This window comes from Austrofundulus limnaeus, unplaced genomic scaffold (assembly GCF_001266775.1).
Source record: "Austrofundulus limnaeus strain Quisiro unplaced genomic scaffold, Austrofundulus_limnaeus-1.0 Scaffold112, whole genome shotgun sequence".
In the NCBI taxonomy this organism is placed as follows: domain Eukaryota; kingdom Metazoa; phylum Chordata; class Actinopteri; order Cyprinodontiformes; family Rivulidae; genus Austrofundulus; species Austrofundulus limnaeus.
This window is the reverse complement of record NW_013952514.1, coordinates 884,298-905,908: the sequence shown is the minus strand read 5'-3', so window position 1 is coordinate 905,908 and position 21,611 is coordinate 884,298. Positions and strand designations below refer to the sequence as shown.

Below are 21,611 nucleotides of genomic sequence, written 5' to 3'. Positions count from 1 at the left end.
CACACACACACACACACACACACACACACACTATTTATACATATGATTCAGTCCCAGTGCTAACAGGTGCTGAGAGAAATAGTTCATACATGTAGCAAAAATAAAGAAAAAAAGGGGTAGAGGAGAAAATGTTGTTAAAAAAATGCCACCATTTGATCTTGGTTTTTGAGTTTGTTTTTGTTTTTGTTTTTCTGCTACAACTTAAATGTTCCCTTAAACCACTTTGTATCAAGCTGAGAAAAATCAAGAGATGCAAAAAAAAGTCTATTATGAAGTTGTAATTAATCATTAGGAACAAATGTACTGTTTTTATATTAGATGGCATTTGAGAAACAGCGGTAGTTTTGAGGCAAAACAAGGTTTGTTTTTTGAGCTTTGACAAATTATTCTGATGAAAACAAAACAACAAATACTGTAAACAATATTCACTTTTTTTCATTTTCAGGGGTAAATTTTACTATTTCAAAAACAAGGCAGTTGGTTGATTTTCACATCTTTGACCTTAGTGGAACCACCATACATGGAATCATTCAGATCTTCAAACACTAATCCTCACTTTAAACAAACACGCCAAGACTTCCAGCAGACAGGATGTAGAACCAGTTGTTTATAACTTTCCTCCATATGACATATGCATGCAATATCTTTGCTCTTCAAAATCTTATAGTAAAACCCAGAAAAGCCATGGGAAATCTTCACGCCAGCGGTGTTCAACAGCTGATCTCTCCACACATGCACAAGCATTTACTGTATCCATTTTAACAAACATGCATATCCACAACACACTCCTCTTTTAAAAAGCTACATACGTTTCAATGGCAACAAAGCGAATCGGCAACCTCCTCCGAGTCTTTCCAGTGAGGCACAGGAAAGTCGGCTGGAGGGAGATAGAATATCCTACTGAGCATGGATCAAGGTAATTGCCTCTGTGTCTGTGTACGGGATAGGGAGAAAGGCAAAAGAAAAATAACGTGTGTGTATGTGTGTTTGTGGGTGTTGCCAGCATCACCTCCAGGCTGAACTGATGAGCTCATTATTTTTGCTCCCAGAACCCCCTCCAGCGTCTGCAAACAGCAACTCGCAGCAGAGCTCCCTGTGAGGGAGTGTGGAAAAAGTGTGTCTGTATGTGTGTGTTTGCAGGCTTATGTGGCCTTTTTCCTTTGAGTTGTGAACTATTTGTAAAAGCGAAAGGGATAACGAGAGATTGGGAATGGACTGAGAGAGGGGATGAAAATAAGTAAGCATAAAAAATGCCCATGATGAGTGAGGACTGTGTGTGTCATCTGCTGTCAAAATATTACGTTTGCTGCGTGCATGCTTGATGAAGAAATTACATTTTCACAGGAATGAATCAACACCCAATATCACCGTCACCTATGCCTGAACCTTTATCCAGATTATAATGAATGATGGAATTTGATCACACTTAAGATAGTGAATCATTAGTATGATGTTGTGTTGGAAGATTAAAATATAAATGTTGATTAATTACTTGTGTGGGCCCAAGGCGGTGCGTGGAAAAAAATAACAGTTTTTTCTCTTTCCTGCTTAAACAAATCAGACAAAGAAACTGAGAAACACAGATAATCCACTTCCTGTTAAACAAAAAAAGAAGGAAAAGAAAAGAAAATATTTGTCAATATCAACAGATAACTGAAAAACAAACAGTAGAAGATTATGTTGATATTTCTGTGTTTATGAACTCACAGCAGAGGGTAGAAAACATGATAGTTAGCTGGTGCTTTTAATTATGATCCTGGAAACCTCTTAGATGTATTTAGAAGATGTAGAAGGTAGAATGCTCTCTCTGGGTCAGGGGTGAGTCTTTGCCCCAAGCAGAGGAGTTCAAGCGTGTATGATGGAAGTTTGCAGCAGGAGACTGATTAACATATTGGGTCTTGTCCTGAGTGATGAGGCCGATGTTATCGTGAATAAGGAACTGAGCAAAAAGGCAAAGATCTCAGTTTATTGGTTTATTTGTTCCAAACACTCCTATGGTCATAAGGTATGGATCATAAACAAAAGAAAAAGATCCTAAGTATAAGCAGCCAAATTGCACTCAGTCTTATTTAGATAGCCCAAGGTGCTCTCTTTTGGTGGGAACTTAGAGAAGAACTGTTACTCCTCCACATCCAAAAGGACCACTTGGACCTGTTGCCTCCATGACCTGACCAGTGATGATTGGAAGCCAATGGATGGGTGGATTTATTTAATATATTGTATACATGTAACGGAAGGTCAAAAAGAAAATACTGGATAAGCACTCAGAGAGCACAAACCTCTGCCAAGAACCTAGGGTCACTCACGCAGTAACATACTGTATGCTCATTGCAGAATTCTTAAATTTCAAAAAATCCAAACACGTAAGTTATTGTGGTAACCAAACAAACAGTTGTTTACGAGTTTTTAAGATGTTGGCTCAAAATGGTGAGTCAGATCACCACCAAAATGTGTTCTTTGTGAAAACCTCAACATTTTCTTAAAATTTCCTGAAAATCCATTCAAAACATTAATTTTAAGTATTTTTGTGCATAGACAGACAGACCAGTGCTACTGAAAATACAAACTCCTTGACAAAGATAATTAGGAGTAACAAAAATAAGTTATTTTAGTGACATCCAGTGACAAACATGCAGAATACAGCAAAGCCTTTTATAATATTTTTTCTGCACTCAGAATGAAAGAAATGTTTGATTTGTACCAATTAAAAAACACAAGCACACAATGCAACTGGACTGAGAATTTGTTTTGAGGTGGAACTGAGATGCAGCTTTTTTTACATATCTGCACAAACTATAATTGAATTATTAAATGCAGTCTCCCAGTAGGTCCATTTCAGCTTCATCATAAAGCAGTTATGTTTAAAATGTGTAATAATATTTGTGTGAGAAAAATGCACATCTGTTTTGCCTCTTCTTCTGGTTGCAATTGTATTATAAAGCTGTATTGTGTTTTTTAATATTGTTCTGTTTTTTAGTAGGAAAACTGCAGTCATACCATATAAGCAGCATCAACACTAAGAGTGTGTTGTCACTTCCTGCTGACCAGTTACAACACAGTGAAGTTTGATTCCCCGTGATCATGTGAATCAACTACTATCTCAGTACGAAGACCATAAAGTAGAGCATGTGATTCAACCACAGTGTGGACTGACACTATTCAGATTTGACACAAGCTCTGACACTGTTTTCTGTTGAACACTAGTTTTTTTGTGTATTCTTAAATTATCCCTATAGCTAAACCATTTTACTGGCATGACTGTTGGTACAGCTAGTCTCGGGTTTGTTTACATGTAAAATTGTAATTTTTTCTCATTTTTAAGGGGTTTTGAAAGAACTTTTCACGAAAGGTTAACTTGTGCTTTATTGTTCATAACGTGTAAAATGTATTTTGGTGTTTACTGCTGAGTTTAGCTTATCTGCAGACTGACCTTTCTTTTCACTGTGCTCATGTTGTTCAGTAGCTGTTAGTCAAGTTTTATGAAAGTGTATTTGGTTCATGTCTGTTTGGTTCTGCTCAGGTCTGTGTGTGTCTCCATGTCAGAGTGTCCCTCACTCTGTGGGTGTGATTGTGGGTAGATCAACAGCATGATGAACAAAATAAGGATAATGGCAATTTCAGTTTTGAGCTCAGATAAAGTTCAGGTTAAAATCTAGTTTTCAGTGTTTTACCTTCATATAATACTGATTTAATGTCATTGTATTAATCCCGAGAATTTAGTAAAATGCTCTTCAAATTGCTGGTAAATGCCTAGTTTTGAGCAGATCTTTTACAAAATGTTCTTGGGGAGTATATCCCTGGACCCCCCAAGAACTGCTTCACTCCTCAGCTGCTCATTAACATGAACAGCTGTTCCTCATTGTTGTCAGCAGAAGTTGTCAGGTATGAGATAGACTTCTCAATTCAATTCAAATAAATCCATCCATTATCTATACCCGCTTATTCCTTTCAGGGTCGCATGGGTCACTGGTGCCCATATCCAGCAGTCACAGTGCGAGGGGCAGGGTACACCCTGGACAGGTCACAAGTCCATCACAGGGACACACATAGAGACAAATGAGACAGACAACCATTCACTCTCTCACTCACACCTAGAGTCAATTTGGAGTTATCAATTAACCTAAAAGTCATGTTTTTGGTCTGTGGGAGGAAGCCGGAGTACCTGGAGAGAACCCACACATGCACAGAGAGAATGTGCAAACTCTACCCAGAAAGGTCCCCGGGCCGGGATTTGAACCGGTGACCTTCTTGCTGATAGGGATTGGCTCTATCAACTGAGCCACTGTGCCGCCCACAATTCAATTCAATTCAATTCAAAAATACTTCACTGATCCCAAAGGGAAATTAATGTTGTAGTAACTCATTTAACTAAAGAATTATTGTAGATGATGATGCCTGTGAGTAGCAGTCTGTGTTACCCTCTCTGGGTCGGGGGAGAGTCTCTGCCTCAAGTGGAGAAGTTTAAGTATCTGGGTGTCTTTTTCACGAGTGATGGTAGGACGGAGTGGGAGATGGATCGACAGATTGGGGCCTCGTCCTCAGTAATGAGGGCATTGCTTCGATCAGTCGTGGTGAAGAAAGAGCTGAGTCGAAAGGCAACACTCTCGATTTACTGGTCTGTCTTCGTTCCAACCCTCACCTATGCTCATGAGGCATGGATCATGACCGAAAGAACGAGATACCAGATACAAGCGGCTGGAATGAGCTTCCTTCGTAGGGTGGCCGGGCTCAGCCTTATGGTGCGTTCACACCGAACGCGATTTCAGCGTCAAAATCGCAGCCAACACTGAAGTTTGAAGCTTGTGCACTTTGAGGTCAGACGCAGGACAGCTGCGCTGCACGGCAGAGCCTCCCCGCCCCTCCCTCCTCTGTGGGGCTGTTTAATGTCGGACGAAGAAGTGGCTTTGCTTTATTTACAGAGAGCCAGAGCATGTCACGTTCATCAGATAATTAATTCATAATTAATTCACCAGATAATTCAGAGTAGAGGCTCACAGCTCGCTTTCAGGACTATTTTTTTCAGTCTGATGAGTCGCTGCCACACATTGCTGCGGATCAGGACACGACTAAAGGCACTCATTTCAGCTAAAGAGCAGGAGCTCTGTCTGTTTCAGGTTAGTGGACATCATTCAGTAAACTGTTCCGTCGGGAAATATGTCACTACGTCACACAGTGGAGTCTCTCTGATTGGTTGACGCTGCGTGTCGAGCTGCAAAAGTTCAGATTTTCTAACTTCAGCGATTTGCGCCTCAGCGCGTCGAACGCTCAGATCGTTCAAATCGTTCAAATTGCGCTGCTCTAATTGCGCTTGAGGCGCCGCAGCACTTCCCGACGTTGCTTGAAGCGCGTCCACCATAGACTTTGTATGTAAACCTGMKGCTCCTGACGCTGAAATCGCGTTCGGTGTGAACGCATCATTAGAGATAGGGTGAGGAGCTCCATCATATGGGGGGAGCTCGGAGTAGAGCCGCTGCTCCTCCACATCGAAAGGAGTAAGTTGAGGTGGTTCGGGTGTCTGATTAGGATACCTCCTGGACGCCTCCCTTTAGAGGTGTTCCAGGCACGTCCCACTGGTAGGAGGCCCCTATGGCCGGCCCTGACAGCATGCATACACTGTATCTTCTTGTTATATTTTTGTCTGGCAGCTGCATCTCTAATATCCTCCTACTAATACACCCACACTGTTCCTCCTCTGAGCATGTCTAAACCTACTCAGTCTGGCCTTTCAAACTGTATGATGATGGTCTCATGCCTAATCTTACCCATCCTTGTCCCTCCCAAGGAAAACCTCCACATCTTCAGCTCTGCCTCTTCCAGTTCTGCGCCCTGTATTTTTGTCATTGTCTAACCATACATTATAGCTAGTCTCACTCTCATAAACTTTTCTTTTGATATTTGCTGCCAACTTCTTGTCACAGATCACTCCTGAAATGATTTTCCATCCTGTCTGGACGCTCTTATCACTTTCTTATCACACTTGCCATTTTCCTGGACCGTCAACCCTAAGTACTCAAAGTGCTGCGCCTTTGGGACCTCTGCTCCTTGTAGCCTTTGTGTTCCACCTGCATCACTCTCACTCACACACAAACGGTGTACACATATGCCCTCTGTGTGAATTATGAATTACACTGCATTATGACCTGGATGAATTGTATTGTATTGTTTTTTTTGCTGCTCATGTGTCTTTAGTTCATCATATTGCTGGCAGTGTGTGAGGACCGGTATCATATTGGCCACAGACTAGAAACACACAACCTTACTTCACACCTTGTTTTTTTGTTTGTTTGTTTTTTTTTTTTTAAGATTGCAGAAGTAACAATGGCAAAATTACTGTCACTATAGATAGGGTTGTCTTTGCTAGTATGGTTGTACAAAATCACGTGCTCATTAAAGTAAAACTTCCTTTAATATTGCAGAAAGACTCTAAACTGAGGTATAAGTTGAGCCTGTATACAAGTATGTTTGTGTGTACAACGATTTTTTACAAAGCAGGAAATAGTTTTCTCTTAGTCAGCGGTGAAAACAGAATTACAGACTCATGTTTGTGTATGTTGCAGCCAAGCAACAATCCTGCAGTGCAGATAACAGCAAACAGATCCTTAAGTTGTGACAACGTGAAAAGCTCTGATGGGGGATCTCATACTGCAGGCAGGCTGATATATGGAGATGTCCCTGAATGATGACAGAGTCATTGTATAATTAGCATTTCAACTTTCTTACTAAGCAAGATTAAGAAGGCACAAATGCAGACGCGCGCACACACAAATACTCACAAGGGAGAAGATCCCTATCATTTTGATAATTAATGCCGATGTAATAAGAGGCAGGACGGTGAAATTTAAGGCTCTGGGAAACACAGACATCATATGGTAAAGTTAAGCTCTGTGATGCAAAACAGACACACACGCCCAGCTGTTCTTTCATGTGGCTGAGATTGGAAAAGATGCTGTTGGTGTGTGCGTGAGTGTTTAGTCAGCTTGTTTAGTGAAATACAGACATACTGTAAAAAAATAAATTAGCCTTTATTATTTAAAGTTAAAATTTTTTCTTATTTTTTAGTGCTGGGTATAGCTTGTAATTTTTAATCACAATTAATCGCAAGACATTTTTGCAAGTAATCATGATTAATTTTGATTAACCTTGATTCATTTTTTAGAAACAATTATACTAATACGTGTGCAACATACTATGTGCATTTTTTCCTTTGATTTTTTTTATCTACTTACTGCTTATTCCTTATTACTGATCATGATTTTTTTTCCATTACTGACAACCGGAACTTCAGCATCTCTCTTTCATTCCTCATGTAATCATTTTGACACTAAAAACTCCTTGAATCATTGATTAATCTCAGAGCACAAAATGTTATAATGACTCAAATATGTTTAAAACATTTTTCAGGTGCTAATTGATATAAAAAAGGTCCATTACATTCAAAATAAAACAAAGCAATCATGTCTTGTCTTTTTTTTCTGTCACATGCTGGTCAGCCTCGTTTAAAGAACCCTCCCTCTTTTTGCCACGGTGGTTTTAAATTTCTGTGATATTTCAGGCTTAAATTACTCCAAGAATAAGATAATTCAAAAAATGTATAATCGCATTTAAACATTGGCTGAGTTAACGTGATAATAATGCAATAAAGTGCCCACCACTAAATTTTTTCTTCATTTATTTGACTGTTTACTTTTAATTTTGTGTGACAACTTTCTGAACATTTTCGTTAATGAAATTCTGATAAACTTCACTGTGTTAGAAATCAATTATCACCACAATTATTTCTCATCATATGGAAACATACAGTTTTAACATCATTATCACCTGCCAAAACCAGTCAATACTGTCTTTGCCTGAGGCTGTGCATGTAGGTTCTAACATTTTGTATCTTGTAAGACCCATTTTTCCAAACTTTACGAACTTGTGAAGACCCACCGCTCCTGTTAAGGCCCAAATCTTGAGCTGCTATAAGTTCAAATGCAATTTTTGGGTGCAGGGTTAGGTTTAGATCTAATATACGGGTCAGGGTTAGCCCATAGAAATGAATGACAAATACTTTGAAGTCAATGGAAAGTAGGGATGCACAATATATCTGCATTAATATTGGTATCGGCTGATATTGGTCATTTTTTAGAATATCATATTGGTCCAATATGTAAAACTGAGCCAGTATTAATGTCCAATATTGATTTCCCACTTTTTAGCTTTGTGTTTCTATTTTGGGAGGGGAGATGGTTGGTTGAGCAGCATCTGTTTGATCAAGGTAGTGATATTGATGCTGCATAGCCAGACATAAATGAAGTAGGGAGCCATGTCAGAGGTCTGGTCCTTTATTTACGGTATCAAAAACAAACCCAAGTGTGTTTGTGCATGTATGTATAATATAAGTTGTGTGTTTGTGCAATATCAATAAATATTGGTTATCGGCCATAACAGCAATAATTATATGGTATATCGATATCAGCTGAAATTTTCATATCTGAGCATCCCTAATAGAAAGTCCCTAGAAATATATATGTGTATGTTTGTGTGTTTGTTAGCACAATATCTTATGAACCACTTGAAAAATTTTGAAACTTTCGGACATTAATAATTCGATGTACTTTCACTACTGATTGCCTATAAGTCCATTTATTTCTCGATGGTCACAGCTAAGTAACCTTAGCCAACAAAAAATAACTATAACTTTGTACGTGTTACAGATATTAGGCTAAAATTTGGTTTGATTGTATAATTGACAATCATTCAAAACACAGACTAGCTATTTTCAAGGTTTGACCAAAACAACTACAACTTTGCCATTTTCAAACATAAGATGTTTAATGCTCTGGCAAGAAAGGTAATGGCTGATACGCATTGCTTCAAGAAGGCCTTTAAAGGGGTAATGTCATGTAAAATCAATTTTTTGGAGTTTTATATCATGTTATAATGTCATACTCTGATAAAAAAAAACATGCCCAAAGCCTTGCTTTGACTCATTCATGCATGTTTGAGAAATCCTGCAGCATTTTCAGGAAGCCATGCTGAGGAGCAAAACAACAGGTGGGGACCAGAAACACCTTTTGGTATCAGAAACGCCCCTGGGACGTGTCTTTAAGCCGAGCTTCCTCATGGCAGCGCGCACCCCCTCCCCACCTCCCCACACACCCCACCCATGACTCCTGCAGGCTCTCGGGTCCAAGTGAAAATGAAACCTAACTGTCTGCTGAGCTCTCAACATTAGTTCTCACTCAGTGAAGCTCTTTTCAGATTAAAAATACCTTTGAGAAAATGTTTTTTCAAATGCCAAGTAAACTGTATCATAGCGCACGCGCAAACTCCCTCCCCCGCTTTTTCTTGTTTATTTTTTTTCTTATTTATTTGATGTAAAAACATGTTGTGTCTGTATTGGTTCTGTTAAATTTCAAACTCTGTTATAAGTGTTTACATCAGTGGTGTTCAATACAGCTAAATCTAAGGAGTGCATAATTAGTAGGCCTCCTCAGTATGCCATCAAGGTCTCCAAAAATCCTAATAATTAGGCACTCTTTATGTTCAGCTGTTGTCTACCCAGGGCAGCTCCTAAAACATGCAGGACAACTGGCCCTTGAGGACTGACTATAGACACTACTGGTTTATGTACTTTTTTCTACAATATTATGTTTATTGTAACTTGTCAGTTGGTTTTACATGGACACAAACTGGATTTTTACTATTACGTTTTTGCCAGACTTTAAAAATCAGCTGGCGGAAAAGTGAAACATCTGAGAGTAATCTGCTGGACTACTTTTTTCCCCAATTCACAGAGAGAAAATTGAATCTGCTTTAGGCACATTTTCAATTTTATCAGATGTAAGATGGCAGATTTTGTTAAAGGGAATAGCGATGATGTCATAAATTTACTTCATGCGTGTCATCATTCATCTGTAGACGTTTGTCTTACAGCGAAGTTATTAAAGCGAACCTGCAACGGGAACAGAGATGGTTTAATAGAGGATGCACCTGTTGGGATGCACTCATAAAAAATAATTACAAAAGAATTGTAAAGAATATGTTTTCCTTCAAACAAGTCTTAAAGGAAAAAAAAACAATATGAAATAAAACACTGTGTTAGGTGCACTTTTTCAGGTCTGAAGACTCTGCTGAAACATCGGAACATTCCCTCTCTGCTTGCACGTTAAAGACCAATAATTTGTCTGAATTATTCATTATTTTGAATAATTATGTGGCAAAACTGTCCAGCCCTTGTTTTCCTGCAGGCTCCAGCAGCAGCAGACAGTGGTACGTGTCTGGCCTCGTCAGCAGCTGGAGTTACAAGCCTCATTTACCAGATTCAGATCAGTTATGTTGCACCGCAGTTTAGCAGCTGAAAAGTACAGGAAAATAAAGACAGATAGAATCTAAACTGAAAACAAACCCATAAAAAATTTCCTCTAAGCACAGCCATTATAAGGTTGTGTAAGGCTTTGAAACAAAGCCAAAGGTACTGAGAACTTGGCATTGTTGCTGGGTCAGAAGAAGCTTATGAGGCAATTTTCAAAGATAAGAGTCTCATGTGAAGAAATGGGGATAAATAGGAAGGAGATGAGGTACCGTATGGAAAAAGATAAGGACAGACTTAGAGAACTTTGCAAAGCCTGAAAAATGATACATAAGCAACATTTGATCAAACCCAGATGGGTGAAACTGTTTTCAACTGGGAGGGTGATGCAGAAAATGAACAGAGGCAAACTGGATTAGACAAACAGCTCTGAGTGGGAATACGCAGCATTTTAGTTTGGCCCCAAATGCTTTACAGTATTTGTTACACAACCGAACTGTAAGCATGGTCCTCTTTGGAACAAGGGAGGACAGGAGAAAGGATTGGGTTCCCAGGTCTGCTGCAGCTGCAGGCAAAAGAATGACACTGCATTGTGGGAAAGTTATAAGCTGGCTGCGAGGCCAGCCATTCCTAAACCGACGTGCATGGGGGCAGTAAATAAAGATTTGCTTCCCATGACAGAGCAGGTTGGCTCTACTTCGCTGCTTTCTGGTCTGGAAAGCCAACGAGCAGCTTTACAGGCAAAAATCAACCAAAGTTTGAGGGATTTATAGCTTCTTGCTTCACTGTGACCGCTACAGACAAAACCAATGAACTGGTAAATTACAGAAAATTATTACAAGTGAATCAAAATCGGAATCTAACCATTTTGAATGTCAGTCCACTTTGGGATCAGCTACTTTTTGTATTATATTACCAACATTTTTTCCAAGTATCAGTTTGAGTTCTTCTAAGTATTGCATTATTTTACAGTTATCTTTGTACGCCATTCCTTGACTAAATTTAAATGAAAGAATAAATTCTACTCATTTTTTACTGTTTGTTTGTGACATTAGAACAGCAAATAAGCTTATTTTAACAAATATCTACATAATTCTATTTCGAATTATGAGTAAACATAAACATAATAAACATAAAAATATTGGTTCTATAGAAAAATTGATGTAAAATAAACTGATGTGTGAAACTGGTGGTTTTCTAAAGATCTGTTTCTTTATTGACAATCCTTCATCACTTTGAGGTTGCGAGGCAACCAGCTGGGTTACTCTGCACTGAGCCATGTTTCCAGTCTTTATTGTGTATTTATTTAATCTCATCTAACATTTGGCTGTTAGAATAATGACTGTATAAGTTGCAACTGGCAAACTATTGCTTTGAATGAGTTGTAGTAAGATGAGGTCACAGTTTCCTTTTTATAATAAGGTCTGCTAAATTTAGGAGCTCAGATAAAACAAATAAACAAAAAAGTGTAGTTTGGTAAAAAAGGACAGAAGAACTGGTAAATGGGGAGGAGAGGGAGTGACAGGAGCAAGGATGAGAAAGAGTTAGACGAGGCTCATATACGTATGTGGAAGTGTCATGAACAAAAATTTTTTTTTGCATCCTCTGCTTGGAGGGTGGGGCTGAAGAGAAAGCAGTTCATGTCTGTCTGCACGTGTGTTTGTGGTCACTTCACTCGCTGCCACATTCACAGCCAGTCAGGATCTGTGTTTCTCACATTCGAATTCCTGGCGTCAAACCCGACCAGAAGAATGATTAGCAAAGTGAACTTGGTCTAACTTCTTGTCTTAATTAATTTTTTTGCTTCTCTCAGTCAGTTTTTTTAGCTTTTTGCTCAAAGTGTGCATGTGTTTTATATACAAATCATGCTCATTTGAGTTTTTGAACTTTGTTGCAAATAGGTTTTATTTTCCAAACCCTGATCGTGTTGCAAACCTATTTTGAAACTTGTGCAAAAAGGTTGCAAACATTTAACATTTTACCTAATGTAGATCCTGTAGCTCTGTATATGACCTCAGCATTGAGAAACAAAATCTGACTGGTTTGTAGAGCTTAAGCTTGTCCAAGTGGTAATAATAATAATAATAATAATAATAATAATAATAATAATAATAAATGGCTGCTTCCATACTAATAAAATATACACAAGTTTTGACTTACACAAACAATTCAACGCAATTCTTGTCGTTATTTGAACATACTGGCAGCAGCAGCTAGCTGTAGCACCACTGGTGCAGCCAGTGGAATTTAAGCAAAAATATCCCAATATTTCAATAGAATAGTTTTCAACTCAAGAGTGACAGTGGTGCATGAATTTATAAACTAACGTTTGCATGAATCGTGATTTTATCTAAAGACCAGAGTTGTTTTAAGAGGGCAGCAGTTTCCCTTGGTCCTGCTTAAACTACCCTTTAGCTTTGTAATTGGGTCTGAATGAAAAACGTATTTCTCCATACAGTTTAAGACAGATGAATTGGTATTATTTAATAACCTCATAACAAAATCCCACTCCCAATGATCTGATCTATTACTTTAAAAGTACAAGCACAGTTTGAAACAATTATAAAGAACATTACCCTTATTTATAGTAGTGTGTTGTGGTTCAAATTATGATGTACCGATAAATATTGCAACATTCTTCATAGAGTTTGCTGTTTTTAATTAATTTCTCTTTTGTTCAAAGTAGTACGTGTTTGGATTCTATGATGGAAAAGACTAAATGTGCAAGAAACTATGGATGGAGTGAGTTCATTTACATCAGTAAGTGTGTCGTTATATCCAAGTCTCAATAGTTTTTCAAACATCGTGTCTCTCAGATTTTTCTCCTTCTTCTTCATCTTGTTTGCACCACATACTGAGATAAACTCATTTTCCAAGTCTATTTTTATACCTTTGTTTTTTTTTCTGTTTTGTCTAATACTCTGATCTCTGCCTCTTCTTCCCTTCAGTTTTCCATCTTTGCTGTTATTTTAGTCACCCATCAGCATATACCTATTTGCACCTGTCACCAAAGCGCCAGTATTTGATATGACAGGAAGACACTAAAAAGATCCCAATAATAGTTGAATACAGAACAATATACTAGTTTTTAGCTATAATGCAAGAATAAATCTGCATGAGAACGTTATAAAAAAGGGCCTTTTTTTGCAAAAGGGAATCTACATATAGTGTAAGGGATAACCTCAAGGGAATATGACAGACAGAATCTGCTTAGGAAAGAGAATGAAAACATAGATCAATAGTAAAATACTTAAGAAAAGGGAGAGAAAAAAGCTCCGACAGGAGACTTTGTTATACATCGAGGTAGCCCAGAGTTAAAAATGAGATGTGAAATGGAGGCTTGATTAGGAGGAAAATGAGATGACACAAATGAGAGAACGGAGGAGGTGGTGGCGATGAGTGCTCTTACCTGAAAACACAAAGGATGCCTCATATTCACAAGCAATTTTACTCATATTCCACATATTACACACTCTTAAGTTATTCTGGGCCATATGCTCGTTCCATTTCCTCATGCCTTCTGATGCGAGCGGTGCACTGGCTATAATTTGAGAATTATTTGTTCCTGCTGTTTCATATTCCTGCATCTTATTGTCACCCATATGGCCAAGCAGCGTGGCATTCAGTTTACATTCTGCACGCCTCCATTTCCAACATCTCCATCAGATAACGTTCAGCACAATCACAGTCGATATTGGACCGGCTGTTCGTCACACCAGGCTTTTCCCTCCGATTCCCATGTGAGGCAAAACAAGGCGCTGCAATTCACTTGCAAATGTTGCATGTATAAGACAGCATTATGCTGTTATTGGCAACAGAAAACATTTCCAATATAAGGGCAGACATGGCGGGAGGAACAAGAAGGTACAATGTGCTGGTTGCAGCCTTTAATAAAACAATTTTGTGTGCTGCAGCAACAGAGGATCCCTCCTGTGATACATATATATACTGCACTGGCCTGACAACCGGGCTTTTATTATGAGAGACAGACAGAGGGAGAGCATTGAGAGAGCAGGAACAATTACAGTGTTTTTTTTTCCTGCTGCCCTGTTTGTTTTATAGAGTAAAAATGTGTGTGTGATGGTGTTTCTCCCATGTCTTTTGACATATTTTCTTCCATGGTTCACTTCGATCTAAAAAAGGGAATGAACATGAACTAAATAATATGTGGGTATCTCCACTGTCTTTTCCATATGGCTGTTCAGATGTCAGAAGAGAAAACGTGAAGTAAAATGTGACAAATAAACCACTTACTTTTTACCTAGATATTTATCTAAATAGAAATCTGGCTAGTGCTGATGATTTCATTACAGTGTGTTATAGGTACCTTTGTTCTTTGACCAGTTAGAGGTTTACATTTGGTCCACAACACAATAAAAAATTGAGTGATTTGTGAGCATGTGCTAATATGTTGAACAAAGGTATCAAAAGTATGTACATTCATTACTCACGTAGAAGTATACATATTAAAAAAATACATATGAACTCCATGTTTTTATTCAAGTAAAAGAGTAAAAGTGTTGATTTTAAAAACATAAAAAGCTCTTAGGGACAAAAGCTAAAGCTGTGCAACAGTGTCCCAATCCCACTTCCCAAAATAAATCTACCTGTTTCAGTGTGATGTGATTTGTGCAATGACAAGCCAAAGTGAAATAGAAATACTTCTTACATTTTTAAAAAATAAGGAGTAAAACGTTGGCTGAAAAATAATTACTCCTGTAAAATAAAGCTAACTGAAATTTTGATTTAAGTAAGGTAACAAAGTATTTGTACTTAGTTACGTGACACCTACGGAAGTGAAGTCCAGGTTTTGTCTACATGAAAAACGAAATAGATGTCAGTTGCCCATTCACTGTACTTTTTATATAACCATCCAAACTACAATATTTGTGTTTCAGTGTCCGATTTAAAAATGTTTGTTGTTATTAAGGTCCCCTTCACACTGGATGGCAACATTTCAGCAACATAAAGGAAATCAGCCAAAATGTGGATGGTCTTTTTGGGGTCTTGGGAAGGTCTTCAGGTACAGATTAAAAAAACGGGCATTTTTTCTTCTGCCTTTTTCCCTTATATATTTGCTTTAGAGATGTAAGTATTGGTGTTCTTTCAACTTCCTGCATTTTCTTTAAAAGCTGATTTGAAGTATCACTCACAACTGCACAATGATGATTGTACAGTATGTATGGTGATTGTTTGACTCAAGAGTTACATTCAAAACATTAAGATGTTAACTTAAACCTAGATTTCCCGTGAAACTGACGTACTTGTGTTTTTTCCTTGTAGAGCTCTTCAGTGCCATATTTTCCAATGACAAAGATTCAGAAGAATCAGTCACAATTCTTTTGTTGTAAAATAAAGTGTAAAGTGCTGTGCTATTTTTTGTACCCCTCAACGATATAAATTTAAACTCCTTTTAAATGTGACTCCTGAATGAAGCTCTAAAAACAGACTTAACGTCTTTTATTTCATGTGTTTTCTATATGTAATGTATTTGTATTTTCTAAACTATGAAAAATCTCAACCTCTTTAGTTTTTATCTAGATAACCTGAATTCAATCCAATCTCTCCAAAATTTTAATAAATTGTGTTTTTAAAACTGTGTTCTTCAACTTTTTTATTTTTATTTTTTTTATCTTGATATCTTTTTAATCAAGACTTTTTTTCAATCTTGTTTTTTTTCTGCAGTCTCTTAAAAACAAATGAGTGTTTTTTTGTTCTAATCAGCTTTCACTCTGGGTGAGTGATGTTACAAACCTGTACAACAACAAAAACAAATCATTTAACAGCAGTGAGACTTTACACTCAACAATTGTGACAATTGAGCCTCAGCAGTGGGACTATACTTACAGCACAGACAGGTTGTGGACTTGAATTTGAATTACATGACACAGCTAAGTGGAATGATTTCCAGCATCTTAACGTGTGCAGCATTAGGAGTTAGCACGCTGGCAGGAACAAGCCACTGATACCTGCAACTCATCAGAGCTAGGTGATGAAAATTGCCTTTAGGCTGAATTGCTGTTTGGATGAAAGCAGAACAGAGGAGGCATCTATTTTCTTATGTGCATTAGTGACAGGTGCACACGCACTCACTCATGTACACACACTGCTCCATAGGTGGTCTGACAGAAATGGTTCATTGTCCATGAATGCGCCTAAAATTTCAGAGTGTTGCATCAGCCAGCAGACAATTTTTTTTTTGCTAAATTAGTTTGGCCTTGTTTCCTAGAGCCAATGAGACTGCAGAGCATGTAGGACAAATGACATGTAGAGCGCTTACCTAAAGTGACGTTACACGTCCTTTTTCTACCTAATATTTAACGTAAAAAAGGTTTTTATCTTCAGTGAATAAGCAGATTTTTTTTCATGCCTGTTAACAAAATGTGCCAAATTTTATTTTGCTTTGCATGATCAAATTTGTACATGTGCATTTATGTACTGTAGATGTATATGTTGTGTGTGAACTATTAAATTGTGTTTATCGGTGTACACTTTCTGCTTAGGTGAGATTGTGCAAATATGGTAATGATACTTTTTAGCATTGCTGATGTCTGACACTTGCTTGGTTTGTTGATCTAATTCTATAATTAATCATTTCATTAGTTATTCATTTATTTGTTCATATATTCACTCATTTCATCAGCCATTCACTGAATCATGTAATGTGATGGAATAACCTGCATGTAATCAATCATTAATTATATTTTAAGAGCTAGACAATTATCATGCCAGTGAATTGTGTGTGTGTGTGTGTGTGTGTGTGTGTGTGTGTGTGTGTGTGTGTGTGTGTGTGTGTGTGTGTGTGTGTGTGTTTGTGTGTTAATATTAATCACTTATACCTGTTTTCACCAAGCTATTTCTGTTTCTGCTGACAAAGAGCCACATCTGCAGGTAAAGACTAAAAGGATAGTTCAGATCTTTTGAAGTGGTCTTCAATGGAAAAAAAACATGAACAGTTATCTCAGTTAGGAGTAAAATAGAGTTTAAATCTGATTCAGCTGATGGGATAACAATTAATTTGTCTGTATTCTTGTGTTTTGCTCTGTTTTCTCCACTAATCACTCATTTACAGTTTGGGCAGTTGAAGGCAGCTATTGGGCCGTGCATGTCCTGTTAGCACCCGGTGCAGCTGTGGGTGATCTCCGCTGATTACTCTGTGCCCTGTTTAAGGCTAAGCATTATCATTATTTTTCGTTGCACCATGAAAGTCACACAGTGACAATTAACGCCATAACTACTAATGAAAGCCTTTGGTGACCACTCCTAAGGCTAATATTTAACATTTTAGCCTACCTGTGTCTCCTTGCAGAATGTGCCTCTGAAACTCCTGTGTCAGCCAAACTGTAAAAGTTTCTCTAAACATTTCTACTAAGTGTAAACCAAAAAAGCCAATTCAATCTCTCAGCTGCTTGTCTGGTTGCTGTTTTCACTAAACCTGAAAAACAATACTCACCTCCCAAAACTTCACTGATCATCTCTAGCCTCGAGGAATCTGGATCCTTCCTGCAAGCTACTACCAATAAACAGCAGCCATAAGAATCAGAGATACATTTCTTAAATCTACAAGTGTTGCATGACCTGTGTTTGTCTTCAATTTTTTTTCAGTCTGGGACCCCAAACTCGATGGAGAGATGGAACGGATACACCAGCAGGGCAGCATGACCAATCCTATATGGATAGGGGGTGGGTACTTTTTGTGTGTGTGTGTATGTGTAGAATGCATGGAAGGTCAGACTGTGATGGTGTACTCACTGAATGTGTGCATTTCTGACTGAAATATATTATTTTATGCCTACATTTATCAATTTGCTACATGTTGGATTCATCTTGAAAAAAACATAACTAAAAAAAAGGTACCAAAAAATAATTCATGATTCTCCTTGCAGTATCTCCATGCCCGCTTCATTGAAGACCTCTGCTCTAATTCTGCAGATCAATACTTACCTTATTTCCTGTTTCCTACTAAATAAAAGTCCCATTTTTAGTTATGTTTCTTGTGTTGGATTTTGAGCATGGTACACTGAACTCTAGGTGAAAATAATCAAATATTTATAGCACTTATGATATAATCTGCGTAGGCTCAAAACTAAAACAGGTTGCTGTCAGTCTAATACAAGCTTACTGATTTCGAAGCAGCTCGTGCAAACCAGGGTTATTATAGGTAACTAAAACTAACTAAATAATGAAAAGTGAAACTGAAAAAAAACAATTAGTTAACTAAAATAAATAAAAAAATCTTTAATAAAATTTAAAAAAGAGTAACTAACAAGAACTATATAATCTTTTTTTACAAAACTAACTAAACCTAACTTAAATTATAGATCAAATATCCTTCCTTTTAGTTTTTATCAATTTATTTTAAGCCATGTGCACTTATTAAATAAATGGCTTCCTTCCTAAAACAATCGCCCAAGTCCTTTGTTGCCAAAACTTAGTTGTGCAATTATTTTAGGAAGGTGTCGCTCAGTCTCAGTTGCATACAAATCTAGTTGGTGTGAGCGCAGCAGTAGTTAGCTAGCACTTCTGACATGATTATCAAAATTCTTTCTGAGGGAATTCTTTGCAAATCTCAAAAGTAAACGTAAAGTAAAAGTAAAAAAAAAAACCTTTCGCACGACTGCTATTAAATGTTTCAGAATGGAATTGTTACTACGAACCTCTGTTTCTCTAAACTGCAGTTTTTCCAAAAGGTCAAGTTCAGAGCTTATCTTCAATAAACAAATAAAAAATAAAATAAATAAAAAAAAGTAATTCCTTAAGCAGAGCAATATAAACTTCTTGAAAAAAATATGGAAGTAAAAGAATCATGTTTTATGTTTTTGAGTGTAACAAAATAAAATTAAAAGTTATGATAAAAAACTTAGTAAAATTACAGATTCTTAAAAAAATTACCTAAGTACTGTAATTAAGTAAATATACTTTGTTACTATACACCTCTGTCCTTAATTTTAATCTTGTTCTTAAAGGCCTCTTTCTTTGGAGGATATAATAAATGTCACTGCATGGATTACTTACTTGTCATCTATTCAGGAATGTAAAAGTATCTCAAATGATGCAACATTACAAACAAAAAATGTCACTAAGGTGCCATAACAACAAGAAACATTCAGGAGAACAGGCTCCATGTCAAGGAAATAATAAAAAACTAAATTAAAACAACAGTATTTATGAAACATTCAGTTTGCTGTGCTGCATTGGTACACTGCAGATTGATGTGCTTTCACTGCTGTATGAAAACATCTGGCAAGAATTATTCAGGAGTTTACACAAAAAGAAAAAAGCCAGATCTTCTCTAACATAAAGCATAACAAGCAAGTATTCCGCTGACTGCAATTGAGAGCTGTGCTTCTAAAAAACAAGTTTTGTGTTTTTGTTTTTCCAAGTACTTTATCAGAGAGTTCTGGATGTAACTGACATTGTAAATGTTTCATCATTCCTCCTGACTCCTCTTCCAATAAATAAATAAGATTTTTTTTCATTCGCCCCAAAAATCAAAAGCATTGCTGCCTTTTTGCATTGCTGAGATCCACGCAGTGTAAAGTTGTTTGCACGTTGACATACGTGTGCACGTCACTGTCAAGAGGACTTTTTTTTGAAGTGAACCAACCAGCCATGTTTTTTCATCATGTCTTAGGGGCAGAGGAAGTAAGTAGTCTTATAAGTAGTCTTACTCACTGTTGTTTTTGCCAGAGATTTTTATCACCTGTCGCCAAGAGGTAAAAGTGTGATAATGTTTTTGCCAGTGTCTGTCTGGGTGTGTTTGTTTGACTGCACAGATAGCAAAATGTCTCATCATTAGTCACTAAATACATTTTAATGAAACTTTGAGGATGCAGTCATAGAGTTGACATGCATTTATTCAAGTTTAATACATAAAATTGAATCCATGAAATCATCCATAAAGTTACTATACTCAGATAAATATTTTTACTTATGTATTTTAACTGAAATATCGGCTTCATTCACAAAATGCATGAGTCCGTAAATGAGACCACATCGTAAAAAACAGTTGAAACGAGCTTACCTCTGACACTCCTCCGTTCTTCAGAGCGAGATTATAACAGATCCAGACAGGCGACATGATGTGAAAAAAAGGGGGGGAAAGCAGTCCTGCACCTTAGTATTGATAGCAAACTAATGACATTAGCCTGTGACTGGGCCGCTCCTTGAACAACAACAAACACATTTGTTTATAATGGCGGCCATCTACCGGTGTTCTGAAAAGGTTTGTATCCCTGAAAAAAAAAACATTTCCCCACCAGAGGGGGCGCTCGTGAGTAGGAAGTAATCTGCTTGTATCTGCTTGAAGATGGCCCGAATCTCATGTGAAGTCTCTGACTTTTGTGTTGGCGCATCCTGATGGACTATGTGTAAAATGCCAGAATTCATATGCTGCTCAAAATCATAGTTTGCTGATATATATTTGTTGTCAAATATTTTTTAGTACATGTTGTTAAAATAAAATGAACAGTCCAATGATCATTTTACTGATATGTATAATGACTGCAAAGGCTGAAAAATCTTGAAGTCTGTATGAAATTGGAGGTAGTTTGAGGATTTTTTTATGCTTTTTAAGCTAAAATGGGGGGGGGGGGGGTCGTATTATACATGAGATCGTATGATACACAAATAAATACAGTAGTTCAAGATGGCTGTCACAGCAAAGTAAGCTTAACAACCAACTTTTATGTCCTGACAGTAGAATATGAGACGGATAATCTGTGAAAAAAGTCATGCTCTTCTGGCTTCTCCTGGTGATCTTACAGCCATTTGCAGAAATGCATCACTCCTGCTCAGAAATAGCCAATCAGAGCCAGGACAGTCTTACTGGTGTCAATCAAACTTGTGTTTGCACTGCTCAGTCATGCCATCCCCTCGCACAGTGTGTACCCTCATTCAGGTTCAACACTGCCGGTGTGCCACAGCTGTGCTCATGGCAGAGAAACAACTTAACGTTCCAGGAAAACTGCCCATTTCGAAAGGTTTTGAATGTACCGTAACTGTTTATCCACCATCATGTGGCCATGCTGATACGTCTGCATGTTCACCACAGGCTCCACTGTGGGGGAGGAGCTGTGGAGGAAGGATTGTAGCGCAGCAGAGAGGAAGGACATGTAAGGTGTTGCTTCTTTCAATTTTCAGGCTTCAGTTGCTCAGAACCCCCTACTGCAGCTTTAACTGTTGCAACAGTTAGCAAAAATATGTATGGAACTACCAAACAGATTTTAATGAAACATTCAATACACAATTTGTCTATATCCAAGTCTTACAATCTCACATCCAGCCATATATACAGTATATATATACATATATATAC

The 21,611-nt window shown here is 37.6% G+C and overlaps 1 long non-coding RNA gene across 3 annotated transcripts in view; it reads right to left on the bottom strand.

The window, feature by feature from the left end:
* LOC106521606 (uncharacterized) overlaps window positions 1–20,425 on the bottom strand; it is a 36,928-nt gene extending 16,503 nt beyond the window's left edge. For all 3 annotated transcript variants that reach the window (XR_001310694.1, XR_001310695.1, XR_001310693.1), the window contains exon 1: window positions 20,319–20,425. This is a non-coding gene — a long non-coding RNA (uncharacterized LOC106521606). The remainder of the gene's footprint in view (window positions 1–20,318) is intronic.
* Between the last annotated feature and the right edge of the window lie 1,186 nt (window positions 20,426–21,611).